Genomic DNA, 14,630 nt, shown 5'->3' with positions numbered 1-14,630 from the left:
GTAATAGACTTTTTGATTAAATAGATTTTTGTTTAGCAAAATAAGGGCAAATAAAAGAATTTTAAATAATTTGATATTGTAACATCCACAACACAATTTAGCGAGATGATACTAAATACCCTTACTAACCTCAAAAGATATATCATGCAGGAAGAGGTAATAGTTATTTCAATTATCATTCGTCTTTCTACCGAGGTGATGTGCTCCGCGAAATTCGAAATAGCGTCATCATTTTCTCATAGCGTGCAAAGTATAAGCAGGATTGCAAATGCTGCTTGCTGATACTTTACACATACGCAAGTATAATTCAAAATATTTTTGTCGTATTAATAAGTAATGAAAACTGCTACTTTATAAAATAGTCCAATTTCTGCTGGATAAATTTTCAAAGGTTATTATCGCAAGAAACAAGGAAACATAGTCAGCGTTTAACCTCTCTAGAGAGACAAACATTAACTAAATCCCATTCCATCGGCCGGATGACATTTAAATGACTCGGCATGCTAACTTTCTATAAACTGGCGTAAAATAATTTGTTACAACATGATAATTTTTCAAACAATTTGGATAAATATTTATTTTTTTACGTATCTCGTTTTCGGAACACAATGGATCAATTTTCAGTTTTTCAAATTTTTAAATTTTGTTTCCATCAACCAGCAAGATCTTCAGCATGCCATGCATTAATTTAAAATAATTACATTATATAGTTTATTTAATTTAATTATTTTATGTTTAATTAAATTATATGATATAGTTTAGCCATATACGATTAAAAATTTCATAACCGATGGGATATTTTTGATAGGCTTACCCGTTTAGCCCAGATGAAAATTCATGACTTCACCCATTTCCTTGACTTCGTTTTATCATTACCGAATCATATGATGTAGGTACTTACGATCTGATGATTCAAACGTCAATATGGGGATATTCAAATAATTTGACCTTAGAAATTCTGCTTGGTGTGACTTGTTTAAAAGCAATGAGCCATTCAGAAGATCCCCTGAGGATGAACATTACGACGTTGTACGAAACGTTGGGAGATATGGAGATCCTTAACCGGTAGAAAACCCGAAAAACTTTTCTGCGCATAATATGCCGGGAAAACCTAAGATTATTCAATGCAAGCATAATCCAACTTCATGCTTGGCACAAACTGCACTCCTACTCTGGAGCTTTTATTTCTTCCCAGCGGCAGGAATTCTCCAGGAAATGTCTTTCCGTGAGTATTGGTTCTTAATTGTCAATGGAGTGACGGCCTTGCACAAATTTTCCGTATGGAGCTGCATATTTCAAAAATATTCGCTTGACCAGCGGTACGCGAAATGATACAAGGGCCAACTTTTTATGCATTTCCCCTGTGAACAACATATAAATTTAGGACTGCGGCATTCAATTGTCTCCTAAATAACTTCTTAGACCACTTTTTATGGCGTTTTCTTTCCATTAGGAACGAATTCAATCAAAGGTCCTTGGGCTATACCTCATCCATGAATTTATTATGATCTAACACACAGACAGACTTCCTAGTCTCTTATTTTGTCTGTCAATGCTATTCCCATTTCGTCATTGTGGAATGAGGAGGTCATGAACACGATTTTTTCCCTCTATTTGAGAACGAAAACAGGCCCAGAATGTTTTCCACATATTTCGTCGCTCTGCAGATTCATCTTTTTCACATACTTTGGGACATCCTTTCGGTTCAACCTCAACCTCTCAACACAGTCAGTCTTGTATTTTCTTTTCAGTAGTCTTGCATAATCTATAAAAATTGTCCATTCAAATACAGCGTCCTTGGTAGCGCAGTTTTTCTGCCGTATTGCTTCAATTTTAGAGTGTTCGTCGATAAAATTTTCTCTATCATTCCGAACTTACACTCTCGTTCACTCGTTCTCGTTACAATCACTTGCTAGTTATTCTTCAATATTTCGTCAAGTGGAATTTGTAATCTTTTTCTATTCGTTGAAGCCATAGCACGGATCCCTAATTATAAAATAAGCACACACAGGAGGTACACCCAACGAGAATTACAACACACTGCCTGAAAGAACATCACACAGAATGAATAGATAGAGTGGACTGAAACGCATGGTTTCGAAGTTCTATCAAGAGAATATCTCGAAGGGGCCCTAGTATACGCTGACTGTTTAGAGGGACTCTTATATTCGTTGATTACTGTCCACGAAAGAAGAAATAAAGAAATGCAGAGCGAAGTACATGGCCCCTTCGCTTGGAACGCTTAGGACTAACGAGGCGAATCAAACACACTTGGAGCTCTAGGTGAGGAAACACAAGGAAAAATTAGAGGGAAGACAGAGAGCTAATAAGGAAGATATCGTATCTCATGCTAAAGGAGCTGAACCTTCTTGACGTCTCACAAGCAGAGTAGAAAGCAGTTTTCAAGATAATACAGTTGAAGAAAGGCGTTACTTTTTTATGTAAAATTCATTAAATCTCCGGTTTAAAACAGAATTTCATCGATAAAAGACCGAGAAGACATAAATTCACTATGAATATTTTATTGGAATGAAAAAAACATACCGTCAAAAATAGAGTGATTCCTTTTCATTTAAAGTACAATATCTGACGAAAAATACAATATCAACAATATCTAATTTTTTTAGAGAAAGAAGATCAGGAAACGTACTGGGTAAGTATGACCGCGTTGAGGGGTTAACACTCCCTTACTTGGCTGCAGATGCCACGCTCTTGCATTCAGAAATTGACTTTTTAGCAAAAATTCTTGTTTATAGGTAGATAATTTATGTAGAAGTTGTTTCTGAATTAAATTTAAAATGTATCACTTAATACAAACGTAATATTTACTTCATCTCAACAGAAGGACATAGTTTTAGAGATGAAGCTATAAAAAATACCAATACAAATATGTATTTCGGGACTTTCGAGAGTCTCGTGGAAGTGATATCGTCTCGTCCCGTCAAAAAATGGTCTCGTCTCGAGTCTTGTCTCGAATTCTACCCAATGGTCTCGTCTCGTCTCGCGGCAACCCTAGTTTTTCACCAAATTTAGAAACAATGCTTTGAAGAAATTTCGAGTTATGTTACAAATGCCTCGATTTTGCACGGTATTAGTGATAATATAACAAAATATATGACAGAAATATAAAGATAGCAAGTCAAGAAAGAAGATGTACCAGAACAATATTGAATATGACCTGCATAGGTTGTGAAAACAATGGAAAGGTGCTGATGAAGAAATTATGCAAAATGAAGAGAAAACTTCGAATAAAGGAGGGAAACACAAATTGGGCATATTTCTCGACGCATTGCCCTAAAAAATACAACTGTCCACGAAAGATACTTGGGAAACCCTTGCATGCGGCATGTGGCATAAAAAATATCGTACATAAAAAGATAAATACGAAGATGAGAGGAGATCATCCGATGGGAGAAGAGTGGGAAGTTGTGTGAATCCTCCGCTTGATGACCTGTGATACTCAAGCCATGCCTTGGATTGAGGGTACCTCCTAATATTTTAGCTTTAAGTAGGGCCCAGGAACTGGCTGAGGTTAAATCCTTTTTCTTATATACAATTCGGTACCCGGTTTTGCACAACTTTGGGTCTCACAAAAATACTCGCAAAGCCTCCAACATATATATATATATAAAGTTGAGAGCGTACTGGAGAATTCAGGCCTTGCCATGAACTTTTCACGCGGGGTTTAGAGTATTAGATAGATATGAATTACAATAGTTTATTCTCAGGTATTCCCTGCTGGTGATGTATAGATATCGGTAATACTTTTATATAATTATTTCTAAAAAACTCCTTTTAGTTTTGGGAAATAGAACTTCAGCCAACGCAATCCAGGGGGGAAAACTGATTAATGATAATTGTGAGAACCATGAATTTATCGATTCCAACTTTTCCATAAATTAGACAATGGCTTGATCGAGTAAATTTTATCAGGTGGCCGATTTACATTCATCATCTATACCTCAGCATTAGTATTCGATGGATTTGGCAATCTTTTTTCATATGCTGCAATAAGAAAATACCGTTCATTTTCTGGCATTTCGGCGTTTTTAAATCACAGGGTATTTCTTCCTCATCAATTACCAAAAATTATTCAATTCTCACCTCAAAAGTGGGACACTGAACCCTGATTCTAGCTCAGCATATTTTTTTGGCCGACCAGCCGACCAACTGGCCTAGCCGTTTTCCCGCCATCTGTGCTAACTTAAGAGCCTAATATCCTACCCTCTGCGACACCTCGTAGGTACAGCCAACATCCCATTCTTTAGAAAGCTACACGAATATAGCACCGCCCTGAGGACGAAGAATCATGCTTCCTAATGCCCACAGACTTTACGAAGCTTCCACTTTATGTCCTACTCTTCGCTGTGCAGCACCGAAGCACGGACCGACTGGCCAGTGGCCAGCCTTGCTCAGATTATTAGCCACCCACCTCCACCTGAACTCGACCTCATAGCTGAGTGGGGCCTTTCCCAACAGATTCACGAGATAGAGAGATATGAGAACGCCAGCGATTGGGCTGACCAACCGACTGACGACAACCTCCAAAGACATATGTACATGAAAATTAAAGGTATTCGGGAACCTAAACACATGTGTAGGTGCGTGTACCAAGGATAATTGTAAAATAAATGAGGGAGTTTATAAATTAAATTTAACTTTTTCACGGCTGAAACACTTCCTATGGCAGCAGAAAGACTACCTTCGAAGCCAACCTCAACGCTTTTTGCTTTATGAACTGTCTCCAGCTAATTACATGATAATGGTGTTAATTTAAGTAATATCTGCTGTAACCATTTTTAACATATTGCTTAAAAGGCATACATTTTTGAGTGGTAATAAAAGTTAAAATAATGCCATCTCAGTGAATCTTTATAATAATACTTTTCTTTCTAATAATTCAGCTTTATACATCAAAATTACATTGTGCAAAATCCTAGATTTCACTGTATGTGCTGCCCTGAGACTGCCGAAATTACAATTCACGTGATTCCATATCCCGATTTTCGCAAATAAGCAATATTCTGCAAAATTCAAATGAGCAAATTATCTGTCCTGCCATGCGTAAGTGATGTATGACCGCTCAAACCGAGACCATATTGGGATCAGCCATCAATTTATCAAGAGCCACCCCATCACTCAGTGATTTAAAGATGTTTTACCAAGATAATTAATTGGCAGGGACATTATTTCTCTAGAAGGTTTGCTAGAATTTTTTAAATATAGAGAATAGGAAAAATAATTTTGGCCAAGTAATGATAATAATACTATCATTTGATTGAATTCTGAATTTACTGTCATTTTCAAACTTTATTTAGCATTAGTTTTAGACCTATTTCTTTTGCCTCACATTTGATGTTAACTCCTGATAAATAATTAGAGGTCCGAATCTCAGAGGAAGGAGATGTTTTAACGCTATTTAGAAACAACGAGAGGAGTGACGGGAATTATCAAAGGACAAATCTACTGATTCTTATTTTAAAACAGCGTTTTAAATAAGGAAAACACAGTGCATTTGATATTTCACAAACTCATTTGGACAACGCGATTTTCGATGAATCGAGAGTTTTAAAGCTCTCCATCATGGCTTTACTACCATTCATTTTACTCAATACCCTCACTGAATTAGTTTCTTTCTCATAAGACTAGATTCCATACTTGAATTTTATCCCATTATTTTTGCATAAAAATCACAAAACCAATGAATAATTTATATTCAGTCCCAGATATTTCAGCCCTTTTTTATATTCAAATGCGTTAATCCAGTTAAGTTACGTTAATCTTCATGTAGTGTAAGAAAAATAAATTCAGTTTTTTTATGTTGCTGTATGATTCTTTTATTAACTCTATGTCTATTGTCAACTTCAATCAATTATTTCCTTATTTATGGATACAGATTATGCTCCTTTAACTTCAGAAGAAGAAATTCAGTTTTTTTATATCGTTGAATGATTCCTTTGTTACCCCTATGTCTGTTGTCAACTCACACATTTTAATTTATTACTACGTTCTAAAGGGGACTCCTAGAACAATAAATTTATTTATTTATTTAATGCAATCTCTTCCGAGACAAAGACAGAGCTCTTTATCTTGGTAAGGCATTGAAGTATAGGGTATAATGGTACCTTTTCCCATCTCCATCCAGAAGTATAGCATGAATGGTGGATAGAAAGATTTATCTCAAAGATATGAGCCAATTTTTTCCCTTGTGCGTTTACTCTGAGCCTCTGAGCTGTACTCATTTTGTGGACTCTTTCAAGAGGAATGTAGTCACCAGAGCCACCAAAGAACATCGACCACTTGCAATGCAGTGATAAAGGCTGAATAAACAGAAGAGAATAAAACACATGAAAAATATCTGAAGCCAGCAATAATATTGCTTCATATCAACAATAAAAAATAAAAAAACGGTGCAAATTCAAAAAATCTAAATCTCTTGTTTATTTATTCAAATAGAATGCCTTATTGTCATTAGCACCTACACGCAATTGAAATACCATTACAAAAATTTCAGTGCTGAAACGCAACGTAGTTTCACTCACTCTTGGTATTACAGGCTTTAGTCTCCCGCTCACATAATTATCCCTTCTAATCTGTGCTGTTATCTCTGTCTATGCTTGATGGAAGATTACTTGTCAACATAACAGCAATGCTATAACCGCCTGACATTACGTTGCCCTTCTGTGAGCTCTTATACTCTAGCTTATCGCCCATTGCTGCAAGCGCATATCGAACCAGAGTTGCAGGCCGACGTAGATTAGTACGATGCACCACTAAATTAGTTCCAACAGTATTTACTAGATACAATATTTAAGTCTTTTAATTCCCACACATAGCTATCCCTCCTCATCATAATATTTTATCATTATTAGCCCATTAAAATCCAATTTTGGTTTTAAGTAACATCAATAATGAACACATTTCTAGCTCTATTCAGGAAAGATTTAAACTACATGCTATTTTGTGGTGTAAAGTTTAATGGTTAAATATGTCGTTGCCATATAATTAAGATAGAGTAGAAAATTTTAAAATTTTTAAAATGAGAAGTCTTGAAATTTAAGTTCTCCCAGAAGCAACTCTGGATTAAAAAGGGTTGATATTTCTTCAAGACGTTTCATTTTACTCATCCAAAATGGTGTATATTCAATACATTTGACTAAAAGGGTAAGGCAATACATTCCGTGGGACTACCTGGAATCTGAAGCTCTTCTGTCGCCACGCCTTGATGTTACCTAAAAAGTGCCAAACCACAGAAAGAAAAACTAAAATTCTGGTTCCGAGGTTATTCGTTAATTGCGTGTGGCGTTTTTTGGGGGGAGAGAGTTCCAGCCGATCCTCACCAAATCTCTCATGGGGGAGAGAGGGGTCCTGGGGGTCACGAAATTTTTTCACGCCAGAAACAGTGTTAAATGTGATTGTAGAATACGATCTTTGTATTCTTAAACTAATCTTAAATAAAAAATAAAAATAGTTTTTTATACATATAACGCAATGAAGCATAGATAAACGTATTTACTACAATAAACTCGATTGTTTCTCGCTTTACTTTGTGAAAATCCATTCTGAACAATAAAAAGTTATGGTACTTTTTCACATGATGTATTCAATACGACCGGTTTCGTCGCAGAGGCGACATCATCAGGTACAGAGCATCATCATGTATTGTAGGCAGGCGTTAATATAACGATTTCTGTACCTGATGATGTCGCCTCTGCGACGAAACCGGTCGTATTGAATAAATTGTGTGAAAAAGTACCATAACTTTTTATTGTAATTACTACACTTTAAATACGCATTTTGATCAATCTCACGTGCGATTAGAGGGAGGGGGAGGGGGTCGAGCCAAATCTCACGGTATCTCCCTAAGGTGAGAGGTAGAATCCAAAAATTGCCTAAATCACCTCGCGTAAATAATGGACGCCCCCTTATAGGGCCGTAATCCAGAACGTTTTTCAATTCTTCACCGCAACTCAAACTTATCTCAATTCCCATGTTGGTATTACGAAGCCTCATTCGAATCCCAACATAAATTGAGTGGCAAAGTACCAAATTGTCCGCCAACAACGCTTCATGTTTTTAAAACGGGGTACCTCTCGTAAAACAACTTGTACGAATGTAATGTTGTACACAAGTACTGCTAGTTTTTTTAAAAGTAGGAAACTATAATAGAAAAGGTTTATGTAAATGCTTTATTTTTTTAATTTCCTGCAGTTAATCTTAAATGACTTGAAGTTGGATTATAAAAGCCAATATTTTTGGGATTATTTCCGGGTAATCTCCTCAATGTCTATTGCTGTCGACGTTTCGATGAAATGCTTCTCCATCGTCATCAGGGCCGATTATACCAATCTTGGATACCAGCGTCATGTATCCTTGGTGGTCATGCTGGGCCAATGCTGATTGGCCGAGACTGAGTTCGTTTCCCCGCCATTTCCAAGATCGGGTTCCATGCCATACTTGAGCTGAACCCCTCGTCTCTACAGAAGTTTTCTCGGATAGCCCAATATCGATTCCCTCCTAGGTTAATCCATCCCAGTAACCCTTGAGATCATCGCCCTGATGATGACGGAAAAGGATTTCATCAAAACGTCCGCAACGATGAAGATTGAGGAGATTACCCGGATGAAATCTGAGAAGAATTTACGGCCACCATTCGCTGTGAAAAGCGAAGTCCTGCACAGTTTCTTAAATATGAAGTATTACCTGAAACTAAACTCGAGTCTGAGATTTGAACTACCGAAGTAGAGTGAGGACTCTATAATAAGTCAGGTTCTGAAATATGTTGTAACAAATTCTTCCAATTTTCCACTGTTTCAAAATGTATTACGATCTAATTTGAAATGTTACTACAATGATGTGGTAATATCGAAACCTAATTCGCAATAAATTTTATGATCGCGGATAATTCCAAGTATTTATATGAATATGGATAATTTCCACCCCATCACACTTTGATCTTCGGATTATCCTGAAATATGGCCCGAAGAATACCCATAATGCTTTCAATACAGCTAACATAGACCTGATGGTCGAGAAAGTACACTAACCAATGGGATCTAGTGATTGTACTATAAATGGCACCATGAATCTGAGTACTTACGCTGAAATAAATCCACTGATGAATAGCGTCCACAGCGACACATCAGTCATGGGAAGTTTAAAGGGAGACGCATATATTTGCCCAAATTAGTGTAACGTTCTCTCAAGCGTGGCAAATGATGCACTCTACATAAACCGTGCTACCCCGTTTATTACCAAATTAAGGGAGAGGAAGCTTTGAATTGGGAAATAACACCCCTGCTGCTTTCAACCTCCAGGCTTTGGATGCGTTTCACCCATTCATTCAGATGCTACGAGATAAGTGTAAACACTCGTTTGATGATCAGTACCGAAACTGATTCATAAGCCTATCAATCAGTCTCTATCTCGTTTATACGGATTCGTCATCTACCGATTTTTACCCAAAAATGAACATCAATCGATATTCATGAATGAAAGATGAGTCGATTAGCCACTCCCTGCAAGATCCGGTAAAATGAAGCAATTCAACGTAATTTCTTATCCTATTCCTATAATTCCCTACAGTTTTGAAATGGAGCCCTTCATGGTCATTGAAATTCGTCAGCCAACCAATAGGGTGGTTTCCCATTATTTTTTTATTGCCTAAATAGAAAGATTATTACTCCTGGAGTACGTATTTCACGCTTTTAGATTTTTAAATGACGATATCTATTTTTCTCGATTAAATGAAAAGTGAAAATTTTCAAACGCGCGAAAACGCGACGGCTAAGTGTGAATGCTAGGAAAAACCCGTGTGACGTCGTTCTGGTTCCCGATGATGCAAGTGAGGTGAACTTGGGGCGAGGCTCTGAGCGCTGATACGACGCAGGATGCTATCAGGTAGCAGAGTACCCTGCTAGCAGGTAGTGCTTGGCTTAAATAAGGGTAATTAATACCTTATCAAACGCGGTAAACTTTCCGAACTTAGCCAGATTTAATAGGTGATTATTAAGAGACGTTTCCCTGACCTCTGTGCCTCATGCATGCATTGGTAATCTCAGACGATGTAATAATCCTATCTACTCGTATAGAAACTAGGTCCCTATGACGTCACGTGGAGTGGCATCGCATGGGCGCCAATCTGGTCTTTTTCAAATGAGGATAATATAGACCATTGCGATTCGTTAAAACTGTGATTTGTAAAACCAAATAATTTGTATATTATGAATACACTAATGGTGGGTAACGAATCGCAATCAATGCCTTTCGTTTTCTTTGATGAAGGAAACTACCCTATTACTTCCTAAAAATAAAACTCCAACCAAAGATCAACAAAATATTTAAAGGTTATTTAACACCAACTGCAGAGGAGCTGCAGAGGAACTGCAAATGCAAGCTCGCAGTTGGCCACGGGGAATATCTTGCTCAACGGATCCTGGAAATTGAATCTTTTAAAGCAGATTGATTGTTTAAAGCTACAATGTCTCATATTTATTTTCCATTGCATACAACCTAACTTCTTCACTCTCTGCGATATTTATTGTCAGGACGATACAAAATGGTGGATCCTGTTTTTCGCCAAAATTATGTGTTTGTGGGATTATAAAAAAAGATGATCATCCAGTTACCTCGAGATATCTACCTTAAAATTACATCAAACATTTCAGCGTGTCCGTCAAAGAAATCAACTACGGCCGTTAGTATCAAACAAAATAAAATCCATGTTTTAACACGTGCACAGTCCGCAGCCGTTAGGGAGCAGCCCAAGCCCAAACAACACATGGAGTTTGACAACAAAAAGGAGTGATGGGTGAAAATGGGTCAATATTACTCCAAATGTTTTGATACTGTAACATTAGGTACCAGCAATAACAAATGAATTTTAATAGTCGATGCGCCCCTGCCTTATTACCTCTCCATTCTATAATTGTTGTTCTGCAATGCATGTTCTTATCAAATATTAGTATGATTCAAAATTTTGGCACTTGGTATTAGTAGTCGGTTACAATCCTAACCACCTATTCAGTTTAATTTTATCGAGAAAATAATCATTGCAGCAAGCAAGGTTGATTATTTGACATGCCATGCAAAAATAATGATTAAATTTACGAACATCGTCGCAAAAAGGGTGATACAAATATTTGAGGTTATAGTTCAAAGGTATAAAAGCCAATTCCTCATTTCCAATATAAATAAATCATCACTAGCCAATAAACATTTAGATAAATATCAGTTGTAAAAGTGCTGTACGGCAATAAAAAATTTTGTGGTGGTGTGACAGATGGTTTTAATCATTACTGTATCCACTGAGGTGTATGTCATTGTGTGATAAGTTGCCATCTACTCACTTTGCCAGCTAATATTAGACAATTTTTAATTATCTCCAAAATTTATAATATTTACATTGCCATCACAAATCGATAAATAATTAATTAATGCACGGATTGGTTGCCTACGGCGTTCGAACGCATTCTCTGAAATTTATTTGGTCAGAATCGCAATTTGCAGCCTTCGGCTTCCCTTTGAAGTTTCAATTATTCAATCGGTAAGTTTAGGGATTAATTCCTGCTCTCGTACGAGGGTAGGGGAGAGTGTTGTGTCATAGAACACTTTTTCAACTTTTTCATATAAATAACAATATATTTACCGAAGATTCAGTGTAATAGTAGCAATTCAATCCATAAGGATTGCTTCACATAAGTTTTCAGTTTTATACTTGTACCTTTACTATTAATGGATCTAATTAGAACTTCTAAAAGTGTTAGCAATTGTTCCATTATATTTACATCACGTTCATGTTCCTCAGAAAAATACCTATAGCACCACGGAACACAATTTAGATTGGAGGAAACAGCAACGAAACTCGTGAAAATGAAATCAATTTGTATCATGTTTATTAAATTTGTAATTAAATTAAAATCCTGCATAAAGAAAATAAATGTGGTTGGTTAAAACTCAACTTTAAAATATAACTCCTTTCAAGAACAAGAGCAGATATCTTCCGTTGAAGGGGCCGATTGCAAACATATGGTGGCATAAATTCGTCGTCTTTGAATACACCACGATCCAGAGGGATAATTTCAGGAGTCTTAAATGCATTGATAATGTATTTTATTGTATATTTAACAGATATCCCCCATGAAAACATGTTCCTAGGTACGTCATGTGGTTGTTTCCCTTGGTAAAAGAGGTAGTCATTTTGAATTCTGGCTGATTTTTCAGGCTAATATTACATCTAAAATTCCAAATAAGTAGCTAATACTACTCATTATAAGTCAATTTCACCTGTGCTGCGATAACCACTGCTGGTGTTATAGATTTTTGGTAAAACACTTTGATATGCAACTAAAAATATTTACTTTTCAGCGTCAAAATTTTCAAAATATAAAAAAAAACTTATAATAGTGTAACTATATAAATGCCTGCTTTGTAAACATAACCCAAATGAACTCAAATTGACCTATGCTACTGTCTAGCGCATCTTTCACGTAATAGGTTACTTTAAAGTCCTTAGGTCGAAGCACTTGCTGATAGTTCCTGGTGTTCCTAGGTACACTGTGCCCTAGGTGCAACACCCTCCCCTACATTATTAGACGGAGAGTTTATTACATTAGACGTAGTTAGTTTGGCAATATTGTACTTCACTCACGTTTTCTGAAATGACAGGAAGTTACTTACCTGACAGTCACAAATTCTGGTACATTAATAGGTCATATTTTGGATTGCCGTATCTGCATTGGGTTTAGGCCTGGTAAGATAAGAGACTGCTACATTTGTTCACTCCGGACTTCTTAAGCACCAAAAATTGCAGTCATTCGGTATTTCTGAGGCACCTGTAAATGGAAAATTCATAAAATTAAGCAAGTGAAAAGATTCAAGATCCGTTAAATAAATAAAATTAGATGACGGATTAATACATACATGAACTCAACAGGAGCTCGAGTGTTAGATCATAAATTAAATCTAGCCGTAGTGGATTCAGTCCACGTTTCCTCGAAAAAAAAGTCGAAATTAGCAGTGAGTTTCAATTATTGTGGATATCATAAAATGTTTAAAAGTGAATAAATCAATGTGAAGTGTAACGACTTTGGTATTTAGGACCTAGCAAGCAGAAAACCAATCGATGATGATGACCAATGAGAATCGCACCTAATACTTCAAAAGCTGTGTAATAAATACATTCGTTTTGAAAGAAGTGAAGACGCGCTAGAGCTCGTCTCGCTGGATTATTGTGGCAATGAAAAATATTTTCCATTTGAAATCCATTCATTTGAAGCTACATCTCACAATGAAGAAATGGCATAGGTTTTTACAACAGATTTCATTTTATTTTTTAATGAAATCGTTGAGATACTAATCAAACTGAAACGTATCCAAAAACATCTCATATAGAAAACATTTCTCTCATTTGTGGCGGAAGATGGTAGTCATTAAATGAATGTATGGAACTTTCACTCTTCCGCTATTGTGGCAGACATTCGGCTTTCCATGAAGCAACTTCACTGCTCACTCTGGGAAAATGAACTCCAATCCCTAACACGGAGAAGCCCAACTTTTGTAAGCATGAAAAACATAGCCTTGACTGATACACTGGAAAGCCTTCAATCACAAAACAATATCCATGGAAACCTTTGTTTAAAATACCCTTGTAAGAGGTACACTGCCGGAAAATTTGCGCTTTAATTTACCTCCAACAGTTCTACATTCATTTTTTATTTGCTGCCATTACTGAGAAACTACATCAATCAATCACTTTTAATAATTTAGATACTTATCTCTTCAGTTATCTTGAGTTGGCCTGAGGGTTCATCAATATTCTATTATTTTCCTTCTTTCACTACACTTATTGTGTTACAAATATATTCCATGTTGTTTTTGCCGTTTTTTTGTTACTTGCTCTAGATTATTTTATCAAAAACTGTATTAATTCTGAAATTATGACAGTATAATGTCTTTAAAAGAAATTTATTTTTCAGTTGAATCGCTTTCTGGTCGTGCATACCTTCTTCATTGTATTTTAATGACTTCGAGTGCCTAACTAAAAGTTTAAAAATATCGCAGGTACACAAGTTTACTTCTTAATCTCAGGAGGCTTTTTTACTATCCAAATACCACTATTCATGCACGTTATGAAATGGACCTGCAACGATATTAACGTTTTTAATTCATCGAATTTTGAATTATCAAAAAGTTTTATAACAAACTGAGCCGTAGTTAAAGAGAAATAATTCAATTAAATGAATTCAGTTCATGGACTCGCTTTGACGAGGAAAGGACTTTAAGGGCTCTCGGCTTCGGGTGAGCGTTTAACTGCGGAAAGGTTATTAATTCTTAATTTCAATGCTGAAATACTTGACATCCTTACCCCATTCTTCAAGTATCAAAGGTTTTTATATCAACCAGACCGCGTGAACATGATGGATAAATCGTTACCAAGACTTTTCTTCTCATACTTTCAGAAATTTAAAAACATGGCTGTCATTATGACACCCATGTTTTTAAAGCCGTGTTATGTTGCAGATTATTTTTTTCTTAGCCGCTAGTGTTAAAGCGTCATATTCATTGTAATATTTGTTTTTGGTTCCTTAATATTTTCAAAAACATAATGCATTTTCTATGTCGTGTGTTGT

At 36.2% G+C, this 14,630-nt stretch overlaps 2 protein-coding genes across 2 annotated transcripts in view; one reads left to right on the top strand and one right to left on the bottom strand.

Annotated features, from left to right (window-relative positions):
- LOC124170977 (ELAV-like protein 1) overlaps positions 1 to 14,630 on the bottom strand; it is a 733,134-nt gene that overhangs the window by 637,522 nt on the left and 80,982 nt on the right. Inside the window, exon 2 of the mRNA XM_046550072.1 lies at positions 12,679 to 12,833. The gene's annotated coding sequence lies outside the window, so the exon portion shown is untranslated. The remainder of the gene's footprint in view (positions 1 to 12,678; positions 12,834 to 14,630) is intronic.
- The window catches only part of LOC124171152 (cytosolic carboxypeptidase 6), a 297,445-nt gene that overhangs the window by 226,870 nt on the left and 55,945 nt on the right, over positions 1 to 14,630 (top strand). The gene's annotated exons all lie outside the window — the stretch shown is intronic.

This window comes from Ischnura elegans, chromosome X (genome assembly GCF_921293095.1).
Source record: "Ischnura elegans chromosome X, ioIscEleg1.1, whole genome shotgun sequence".
Taxonomy (NCBI): Eukaryota; Metazoa; Arthropoda; class Insecta; order Odonata; family Coenagrionidae; genus Ischnura; species Ischnura elegans.
The sequence above is the reverse complement of the archived record's forward strand: the minus strand, read 5'-3'. Positions and strand labels throughout refer to the sequence as shown.